Source organism: Chelonia mydas, chromosome 14, assembly GCF_015237465.2.
Source record: "Chelonia mydas isolate rCheMyd1 chromosome 14, rCheMyd1.pri.v2, whole genome shotgun sequence".
In the NCBI taxonomy this organism is placed as follows: Eukaryota; Metazoa; Chordata; order Testudines; family Cheloniidae; genus Chelonia; species Chelonia mydas.
The window spans coordinates 27,077,311-27,088,544 of NC_051254.2; the positions used below are offsets into that span (position 1 = coordinate 27,077,311).

Below are 11,234 nucleotides of genomic sequence, written 5' to 3' on the forward strand. Positions count from 1 at the left end.
AACAGCCAAGCTGCTAGGGTTGGGAGCTGGGCCTCCTGGCAGTGTCCAGGAACGAAAGCACAGCATCTGCCAGGAAGGGAGTCCCCACAGAGGGACACCGTAATCTCCCAGGAAGGGAAAAGGCTCTCACTGCCATTTCTTAACCTCATGGGGTGTTCTCCTGCTCTGCCAACCCCACCCCTATTTCAGCATCTCCAGGTGCCTGAGGGAGCAGGAACCAGAGGCCATCCTGCAGCTGGGACAGAGATGGAGGTTGATGACCTACCTGCCCGTGGTGACCATGGTGCAGGACAGCCCTCAGGACATGCGAATGCAGCTCCAGATCTGCAGAATGCAGCTTCCCTTTGCTGGCACGAGACCTTGCAGGTTGCGGGGGGTGAGACAGGCACTAACTTTTGGTAACCCTCAGTGGGATCAGAGGGTAATGGTTTGTAGAAAGTGGTGTTGGAGAGCTTTACAAAAACTAGGCAAGCCATTTACAACACACACTTTGTTTCTCTACAAAAGAAAAAGGACACTAAACTATCTAAACTACTACATGCCACAAGGGGCCACAACAGTGGTTCCCTTAACCCACCCAGCAATCTTGTTAATCTATCCAACTATACTCTTAGCCCAGCAGAAGAATCTGTCCTATCTTGGGGCCTCTCCTTTTGCCCCTCCACCCCCACGAATATGATACCGTTCTGTGGTGACCTAGAATCCTATTTTCGACGTCTCCGACTCAAGGAATATTTCTAACACACCTCGGAACAACATACTAACCCACAGAGACCTTCCTACCAAGACGACAAAAAGAAGGATTCTGGGTGGACTCCTCCTGAGGGTCGAAACAACAGACTGGACTTCTACAGAGAGTGCTTCCGCCGACGTGCACGGGCTGAAATTGTGGAAAAGCAACATCACTTGCCCCATAACCTCAGCCGTGCAGAACACAACGCCATCCACAGCCTCAGAAACAGCTCAGACATGATAATCAAGAAGGCTGGAAAAGGAGGTGCTGTCGTCATCATGAATAGGTCAGAATATAAACAAGAGGCTGCTAGGCAGGTCTCCAACACCACTTTCTTTCACTTGTCTGGCTATGTAGACTCTCTCCTCAGGCCCTACGCTACCAGCACTCCCAGCTATCTTCCAGACACCACTGACTTCCTGAGGAAACTACAATCCATCGGTGATCTTCCTGAAAACACCATCCTGGCTACTGTGGATGTTGAAGCCCTCTACACCAACATTCCACACAAAGATGGACTACAAGCCCTCAGGAACAGTATCCCCGATAATGTCACGGCAAACCTGGTGGCTGAACTTTGTGACTTTGTCCTCACCCATAACTATTTCACATTTGGGGACAATGTATACCTTCAAACCAGGGGCACTGCTTTGGGTACCTGCATGGCCCCACAGTATGCCCACATTTTTATGGCTGACTTAGAATAACGCTTCCTCAGCTCTCGTCCACTAATGTCCCTACTCTACTTGTGCTACATTGAAGACACCTTTATCATCTGGACCCATGGAAAAGAAGCCCTTGAGGAATTCCACCATGATTTCAACAATTTCCATCCCACCATCATCCTCAGCCTGGACCAGTCCACACAAGAGATCCACTTCCTGGACACTATGGTGCTAATAAGCGATGGTCACATAAACACCACCCTATACTGGAAACCTATTGACCGCTCTACTTACCTACATGCCTCCAGCTTCCATCCAGGACACACCACACGATCCATCGTCTACAGCCAAGCTCTACGACACAACCGCATTTGCTCCAACCCCTCAGACAGAGACAAACACCTACAAGATCTCTATCAAGCATTCTTACAACTACAATACACACCTGCTGAAGTGAAGAAACAGATTGACAGAGCCAGAAGAGTTCCCAGAAGTTACCTACTACAGGACAGGCCCAACAAAGAAAATAACAGAACGCCACGAGCCATCACCTACAGCCCCCAACTAAAACCTCTCCAACGCATCATCAAGGATCTACCACCTATCCTGAAGGACGCCCCATCACTCTCACAAATCTTGGGAGACAGGCCAGTCCTTGCGTACAGACAGCCCCCAAACCTGAAGCAAATACTCACCAGCAACCACATACCACACAACAGAACCACGAACCCAGGATCCTATCCTTGCATCAAAGCCCGTTGCCAACTGTGTCCACATATCTATTCAGGGGACACCATCATAGGGCCTAATCACATCAGCCACACTATCAGAGGCTCCTTCACCTGCACATCTACCAATGTGATATATGCCATCATGTGCCAGCAATGCCCCTCTGCCATGTACATTGGTCAAACTGGACAGTCTCTACGTAAAAGAATAAATGGACACAAATCAGACGTCAAGTATTATAACATTCAAAAACCAGTCGGAGAACACTTCAATCTCTCTGGTCACGCAATCACAGACATGAAGGTCGCTATCTTACAACAAAAAAACTTCAAATCCAGACTCCAGCGAGAAACTGCTGAATTGGAATTCATTTGCAAATTGGATACTATTAATTTAGCCTTAAATAGAGACTGGGAGTGGCAAAGTCATTATGCAAGGTAGCCTATTTCCCCTTGCTTTTTCCTACCCCGCCCCCCGCCAGACGTTCTGGTTAAACTTGGATTTATATTGGAAATGGCCCACCTTGATTATCATGCACATTGTAGGGAGAGTGGTCACTTTGGATGAGCTATTGCCAGCAGGAGAGTGAGTTTGTGTGTGTATGGGGGTGGGGGGGTGAGAAAACCTGGATTTGTGCTGGAAATGGCCCACCTTGATTATCATACACATTGTAAAGAGAAAAGGAGTACTTGTGGCACCTTAGAGACTAACCAAATAAATTGGTTAGTCTCTAAGGTGCCACAAGTACTCCTTTTCTTTTTGCGAATACAGACTACACGGCTGTTACTCTGAAAATTGTAAAGAGAGTGGTCACTTTGGATGGGCTATTTCCAGCAGGAGAGTGAATTTGTGTGTGTGTGAGGGGGGGGGGGTGAGAAAACCTGGATTTGTGCTGGAAATGGCCCAACTTGATTATCATACACATTGTAAGGAGCTATTACCAGCAGGAGAGTGGGGTGGGAGGAGGTATTGTTTCATGGTCTCTGTGTATATAATGTCTTCTGCAGTTTCTACAGTCTGCATCCGATGAAGTGAGCTGTAGCTCATGAAAGCTTATGCTCAAATAAATTGGTTAGTCTCTAAGGTGCCACAAGTCCTCCTTTTCAGTTTGAGAACTGCAAAACTAAGCATCTCTGATGGTATCTTCTAGACTGAGCGCTGAATCCCATTGAGTAGATAGAAAGATTAACCTACATAATCTATACAGAAGCCTGTGGAACCCCATAAGATTAGGTCCTTAATCCATGAAGTATTGGAACTCATTTACAAAACTTTTCTTAAACGTTACATGAATATATTGTCTCATACTATAGAATTAGAATTTATCATCCCTATTCCATGATGAGAGATCTTTGAGCTATAATGTATCTTAATTAAAACTATCTTTAGATAGCTTTCTGAGGGGCAAAAAACATTTTATTAAAAAAATCCAATTTTTTTGATTTTTTTTTTAAATCATTGATTTGTATCCACTCTGGTTGCAAGTGAATAGCAAAGCTGGTCCCAGCAGGGAGCCAGAGTGTCCAAAATCCTTAGCTGGTGGAGAGCCTCTCTGTGAGCATCTGTAAAGCATCTCACTTAAACAGTGACTGGTTGAACGATTTATTGTAAGGGACGCCCTTTCTCAGACCCTTTCCCTTTATTGTCTCCCAACCCTCCACGTCAGTCCCTGACCCAGGATTGCCAAGCCAAACTAAAATACTACTTGTTTGAAATCTCACAGCTCGCCAAGATTTCCTAATTGTCCAGGTGGCTGAGCCCGAAGGCAGCTCTGTGAACACCTCCATACCGAATGCCAGCTCCATTTCAGAGACGTCTTTCTTCGTGCAGAAATAGAACACCTCCACTTCTTCGTGGGAAGATGTCGTTTACTCCTCTGATGGGGGCTCCCAAACAGTCCTCAGTTCCTTCAAGGAGACACTCTCCTTTTCCGGTGGATACTGCAAGATGGAGAACGTGAGCAAAGGGGCTGAAGGAGTTTACAGGATTCAAGATGAAATGTACAGGAAGTGTGTGGCTGTCGTAAACTTTACCGTGGTGGGTAAGTTGTGCACTCAGTGACCCCAGAAAAAACTCTGCTCCCCTTGCACTTCTCAGGCCATGTAAAGCCTGTGGAAACATCCTATAAACTCCCAGAATATGGAAGACCCCAGCAGACACTGAGCTGGGAGAGCCATCTCCTCTGCAGCCTCAGCCCAAGGGGTGTGTCACGTGGGAATGCGTGAGGAGAGGAACTAGCCAGAGCACAATGCACTCTGGCTCTTCTCAGTGGAAGGACGGTCCCTGAGGGCCCCCTGCCAGCCGGCACACACTAGAGCAGCCCCCAGGCTGCTATAACCAATGACGGGACTGGCATTAGAGCTAGGGCAGAGAACCAGGAAGGTGTAAATCCTGTTGGGCCAGAGCAGGAATCTTGTCTACACTAGGCCCACCGATGTTCCTACCACCGACTCTAGTAACAATGAACATTTTTTGCAAACATGGTCAGCTAGTGACCCAGCTGCCCCGGGGAGGCTAGTCCCTGGCCCCACCCCTCCCCTTCTGGCCCCTTGCCCCTGCAGGAGCCCAAAGCACCCCCACTGTGGCCCCCGGCCCCAGTGCCGGGCAGCTGTCAGGCAGAGGCCCCAGGCCCAGCGCTCCGGGCAGCACGGTTGCTGTGTCCCCAGGCCTGGCAGGGCAGAGCGCTGGGAACAGCAGGAGGGGGCCTGGCCTGGGGGCGGAGCGTGGGCAGGGCCATGGTAGGCTGTCTGGGGAGTCACAGGCTCCCCCTGCCTACGATACCTGCCGCCCATATTTGCAAAGTTTCTGCAGTGCAGGCAAGGTTTCAAGCACCCCAAGGGCTCGCAGGGAAAGTGGCACGTGTTGTATAGGCCATGGGGTAACTTTTATTTTTATGGTGGCTAGCAAGCCTTTTGTTCATCAGGCTGCTCGTTAACATACCCCTGGCTCTGTCTGACTGCGGGATCAGGAGCAAACATTCATGAAGGGTCTGCGCTGAAATCCCTGGGAAATACGTGGTATGCCGTGACCTGTTTTATCTCTGGCCACTGTCACCCTAGTCTCTGAGGCCCAGATCTTCAAAGATCAATGGGAATCGGATACCTAAATACCTTGGAGGATCTGGGCCTAAGGGCCAGATTGTCAAAGGTATTTAGGCACCTAAAGCTGCAAATAGGCACGTAGGGGAATTTTCAAAAGCATGCAGCTGCCTAACTCTCACTGAAGACGGTAGTTAGTCACTTTTGAAAATCCCATTAGTGACCTACCTGCATCTTCAGGAATGCAAATACCTTTGAGTATCTGGCCCTAGATAATCAAAGGGCTCCAGGGCAGAGGCTGGAATTGAACCAGGCACTTCTTGCTCCTAGATCAGCACCTCCCCCTTAGGCCAACCTTCTGCAGTGCAGGCAAGAAGAGGAGAATCAGGCATGTGGTATACGGAGTCCTCACCAACACTTTCCTCCTTATTGTCTCGTTCCAGAGCCCAGCTCATTCCCACCTACTGTGTCTGGGACCTCCGGTGCTGAGGAGGAAGCTCGTGATGAGACCAAAGGGGATGGGAAGTAGCTTGTGATGGGAGATTTCCTTCCCCAGTAGCCTCTCTCCTCCCAGCCTGAATTTCACACGCCCGTCCCAGCTCCCACTGACGTCAGTGTGAGCTTGAGGGCAGTGTCCAGTTGTTCCAGATCTTCTCAGGCGGCCTGATGGCTTGGGCCACAATTGGCCAAAAATGGACCATGGGGAGCTGGCACAGCAGAGCTGGCTATGGCCAAGGACAAGCCCTTGGCTGATTGAGGAGCTGTGTTTGGGGCCTCCCAACGCGAGTGCAGAGTGTCAATTAAGGGGATGAGTTCAGGGGCAGAAAACTGTGATCCCCAAAACCCAGCATGCTCTGGGGGGGAGCCACCTATGCTAGCCAATGGGAGATGTTGATGAGAGGGGTGTGTCCTAAGCCCTGCCCCTCTCTGTGTTCCATGCTTGCTGTGGCTTGTGATCCCGGGAAACCCCTCTCTTGCAGTCAGGTGATTTAGATGCTGCTTAAGTCATATCTTGCAGGAATAAGTTAGGTACCTGCCTTGCTCCATGCAAAATGGCAGAGGGGCCGTCCTAACCCAGCCCTGTGGTCAGAGCACTCAGCTGGGAGAGCCCCGTTCAATTCTCCATCATTAAAAAAAGAAGTCAGTCCATTCTTCTGAATGCTCTCAGACAGGCAACTCCTGTTTGTCTGGGTTCGGTGAGGGAGTTGCTTAGTCACAGTCGAATAATTTACTTAACAGTCCAATTAATCTAAGTATTATATTTAACGGGTTTCTGGAATTTGTAACCGCTTTAGCAAGGTCATTGCATGACAGGCTGGTGCACCGTTAAAAGAAACAGGTGCTAGGCGGAAGTAAGCAGCAGCATCTTAAAAACATTTGTCAACCATTCAGCTTTCTTCAAGTTGCAAGGAGAGAGGCTTGTAGACGGCCTAGAGAAGAAATCGCTTTGCATGAGGATTCTGTCGGTCTTTAAACCGAGGGGGTGTTTTCTGCAAAGGGAGTAGGTGGGAAGGAACCTGCTTTACGGCTCAGGCTCTGTCTGCACTTAAAACACGATAGCTGCTGCAGCCCTTCAGTACAGACACTTCCCACAGCAACGGGACTCCGAGTCCAGCGCTCTCGGCCTCGCTGCCTCCATTAGTACAGAAAAGGATGAGAAAAATGATGAGGGACGTGGAGCAGCTTCTGTATGAGAAAAAATTAATAAGACTGGGACTTTTCACCTTGGAAAAGAGATGACTAATGGGGGATAAGATAGAGGTGTATAAAATCATGACTGATGTGGAGAAAGTAAATCAGGAAGTGTTGTTTACTCTTTCTCATAAGACAAGAACCAGGGGTCACCCCACGAAATTAATAGGCAGCAGGTTTAAAAGAAACAAAAGGAAGTACGCTCTGTTGCCTTGCGCTTTGTTTGTGTCACCTTTACACTGATGCAAAGTGAGCAAGAAATACCAAAAGAACTGCAGGCACTAGTGTAAATGACACACACTAGGATCAGGGTAAGGCTGGATTGGGGCCCAGAACTCTTCCCTCACCCACCCATCACGGCACAAGGAGTTTGATCCTGGGCCTCATGCCAACTGCCCATAAGGGGCAGCTTAGAAATTCTTCGGTAGCACAAAGCTGGTGTGTCTCCTTATGTCACCTGCCTCCTCCCAATCTTTAGTCTGGGGACGTGGTGTGGTAGCAAAGAGTGTGGTGCATAATGCTGGCTCAGAACCGCTGCCACTCCAGCCAGTGGAACTTAGAGCAGCCTCAACGGTGCTCTAAGTTTTACGTCCGGTGCTATTTCAGGCACCAGCCAGCCGAAGCTTGGGGGAACAAAAGGGTGACTTCAAGCCCCCTTTTCCCATCCCTCTCTGCTGAGCCAAGTGAAAACTTGGCACTGCTGAGAATTCAGACCCAGGCATAAGGCAATGGAGAACCCCAATCTTTCTTCTGCTGTGGAGAGTTGGTAAAACTCAAAGCCCAGATGGCACCGTTATTAAGCCCATTATTTTTTTCTTTTTGCTATTTAAAAATAATGAGATGCAAAACCAATATGAGTGCAACAGTAATGTTGTACGGTTCGGACACACAAGTTAAGTTTCCTGTGACAACACGAACTTGATCAACTTGCATGTATGGAGCATATTTTTCCTCTTCCTGTTTTTCTTGTTGTATTTCAAAATTTACCACGCAGGGGTCTTTGTGGCATGTAATGCGGCTTGTATTAAAAACGCCACAAACCCAAACTTACAGGAATGGGCCAGAACTTGACAGCTTACAGGAGTGGCCGCTACAGGGATCGGGGCTGATTTTAGAGGGCACAATTTTCAAAAGCATCAAAGTGACTTAAGTGCACTTGGAAATTTTACCTCTAGTCTTCCTTATGAATTATTTTTTTATTTTATTTTTTTTTAAAGGGAGCTGTAGCCTCTTTTCCACAGGGTCAGTCTGAGTTCAAGCCAATGCCGTAGGGCATTTCAGGCTGCTGTCCTGTCTGGTCCAGCCCAGGGGACAATATCTGATGCTTCCAGGAAAAGCAAGAACCCGCTGTAACATACATGGCTAGTTTTACCATGCTGTAAATGCAGGTGGGGAATTAATTACTGACCTCGGTGGCGTTCAGACTATGTCCTGAAGCATGGGATTGGGCCAGAGGGACAGCTAGCGCTGGTCACAGTGTCCAGGGTCTCGGAGTGGGAAGTTCCTTGGAGAATTCCACTGGGTGGGAGACTCAGCTGTGAAGGGAGGGGGCGGGCAGGAGCATCTCATCAACCCAAGATTGGAATAACTGAAGTAATGTTCCTTTTACACGGAGCCTCAGCTCTCTGGAACCTCTGCAAATGCTTTAGCCACGTGTTTAACTCCATCCGTAGGAGTCGCCTTGGATCGCAGTGGGAGGGCTCAGGTGCGTAAGTGTTTGCAGGATGGGCACTCAGGGCAGTCCCTGACGCCAGGGCAAAGTGGATGTGACGTGCCACTGTCTGGATTTGGGAGCCTGCCTGCACAGCGAACTCACTAGGCGCTGGGTGCATGACTGCAAGGCGCTGGGCCGGGGAAAATCAGCCCCGGGTGGTTATTTTGAGTAGAAAACCAGAGCCACTTCTGGGGTCTTTCAGCTTCTAATGCCCTTTCCCTTCTGCAGCTGGATTTCAGCCTTTGATAAAATCCCTCTCAATGCCAAGTCAGTGCCATAAATCACTGGACTGGGTGCAGGAATCAGTAGGCGACGTTCTCTGGCCTGGGTTATGCCAGGGCTCAGACTAAATTATTCTTCCCAAAACTTTTAAAAGCTGAGCCCCCTCCTCAAGGCAAAGAAACCAATCGTGCCCCTCACCCGTCAGCAATGTGTTAGCGACCCTACCCCCCATTTTCATGGATACGTCTTCAAACCCCACCCTTCCCACCATGGCTAGCCCTTCCCCACGCTTCAGGAGACGCTGGAGGAGATGATCCTAACCGTCCCCTCTAACCTTAAGACCTGAGGGACCCCATCCTGGAGCATCTTAAAAAATCACAGTTCCCAGACTCTGGAACAGGGGCTGCTTTGCCGGGCTCACCTTTCTCCCTGCGTCAGGTTGGCCGATGGGGATAATGAGCCTGGAGATCTCATTCCCGCTGCTCTGAGTGGTGCCCATGTGCACACGACCCAGCTCAGCTCTTCATGTATCCCAGGAACGTCTTCATCTTCTGGGATCCTCATGGCAGCAGTGGGATGATTTAACGGAGCCCCTTAGTCATGGGGCCTTTCTCTCGCTTTTGTTTCAGAGCCAGCGTCCTGGAATCATAGAATCATAGAATCATAGAATATCAGGGTTGGAAGGGACCTCAGAAGGTCATCTAGTCCAACCCCCTGCTTGAAGCAGGACCATGTCCCAGTTAAATCATCCCAGCCAGGGCTTTGTCAAGCCTGACCTTAAAAACCTCTAAGGAAGGAGATTCTACCACCTCCCTAGGTAACGCATTCCAGTGTTTCACCACCCTCCTAGTGAAAAAGTTTTTCCTAATATCCAATCTAAACCTCCCCCACTGCAACTTGAGACCATTACTCCTCGTTCTGTCATCTGCTACCATTGAGAACAGTCTAGAGCCATCCTCTTTGGAACCCCCTTTCAGGTAGTTGAAAGCAGCTATCAAATCCCCCCTCATTCTTCTCTTCTGTAGACTAAACAATCCCAGCTCCCTCAGCCTCTCCTCATAAGTCATGTGTTCCAGACCCCTAATCATTTTTGTTGCCCTTCGCTGGACTCTCTCCAATTTATCCACATCCTTCTTGTAGTGTGGGGCCCAAAACTGGACACAGTACTCCAGATGAGGCCTCACCAATGTCGAATAGAGGGGAACGATCAAGTCCCTCGATCTGCTCGCTATGCCCCTACTTATACATCCCAAAATGCCATTGGCCTTCTTGGCAACAAGGGCACACTGCTGACTCATATCCAGCTTCTCGTCCACTGTCACCCCTAGGTCCTTTTCCGCAGAACTGCTGCCTAGCCATTCGGTCCCTAGTCTGTAGCGGTGCATTGGATTCTTCCGTCCTAAGTGCAGGACCCTGCACTTATCCTTATTGAACCTCATCAGATTTCTTTTGGCCCAATCCTCCAATTTGTCTAGGTCCTTCTGTATCCTATCCCTCCCCTCCAGCGTATCTACCACTCCTCCCAGTTTAGTATCATCCGCAAATTTGCTGAGAGTGCAATCCACACCATCCTCCAGATCATTTATGAAGATATTGAACAAAACCGGGCCCAGGACCGACCCCTGGGGCACTCCACTTGACACCGGCTGCCAACTAGACATGGAGCCATTGATCACTACCCGTTGAGCCCGACAATCTAGCCAACTTTCTACCCACCTTATAGTGCATTCATCCAGCCCATACTTCCTTAACTTGCTGACAAGAATACTGTGGGAGACCGTGTCAAAAGCTTTGCTAAAGTCAAGAAACAATACATCCACTGCTTTCCCTTCATCCACAGAACCAGTAATCTCATCATAAAAGGCGATTAGATTAGTCAGGCATGACCTTCCCTTGGTGAATCCATGCTGGCTGTTCCTGATCACTTTCCTCTCATGCAAGTGCTTCAGGATTGATTCTTTGAGGACCTGCTCCATGATTTTTCCAGGGACTGAGGTGAGGCTGACTGGCCTGTAGTTCCCAGGATCCTCCTTCTTCCCTTTTTTAAAGATTGGCACTACATTAGCCTTTTTCCAGTCATCTGGGACTTCCCCCGTTCGCCACGAGTTTTCAAAGATAATGGCCAATGGCTCTGCAATCACAGCCGCCAATTCCTTCAGCACTCTCAGATGCAACTCGTCCGGCCCCATGGACTTGTGCACGTCCAGCTTCTCTAAATAGTCCCTAACCACCTCTATCTCCACAGAGGGCTGGCCATCTCTTCCCCATTCTGTGATGCCCAGCACAGCAGTCTGGGAGCTGACCTTGTTCGTGAAGACAGAGGCAAAAAAAGCATTGAGCACATTAGCTTTTTCCACATCCTCTGTCACTAGGTTGCCTCCCTCTTTCATTAAGGGGCCCACACTTTCCTTGGCTTTCTTCTTGTTGCCAACATACCTGAA

At 49.1% G+C, this 11,234-nt stretch overlaps 1 long non-coding RNA gene across 1 annotated transcript; it reads left to right on the forward strand.

Annotated features, from left to right (window-relative positions):
* The first annotated feature begins 3,850 nt into the window (after positions 1–3,850).
* On the forward strand, positions 3,851–9,395 carry LOC122462983. The gene is made up of 3 exons (XR_006285903.1): positions 3,851–4,168; positions 5,609–5,690; positions 8,079–9,395. It is a non-coding gene; the product is annotated as an uncharacterized LOC122462983 (long non-coding RNA).
* Positions 9,396–11,234: the final 1,839 nt, after the last annotated feature.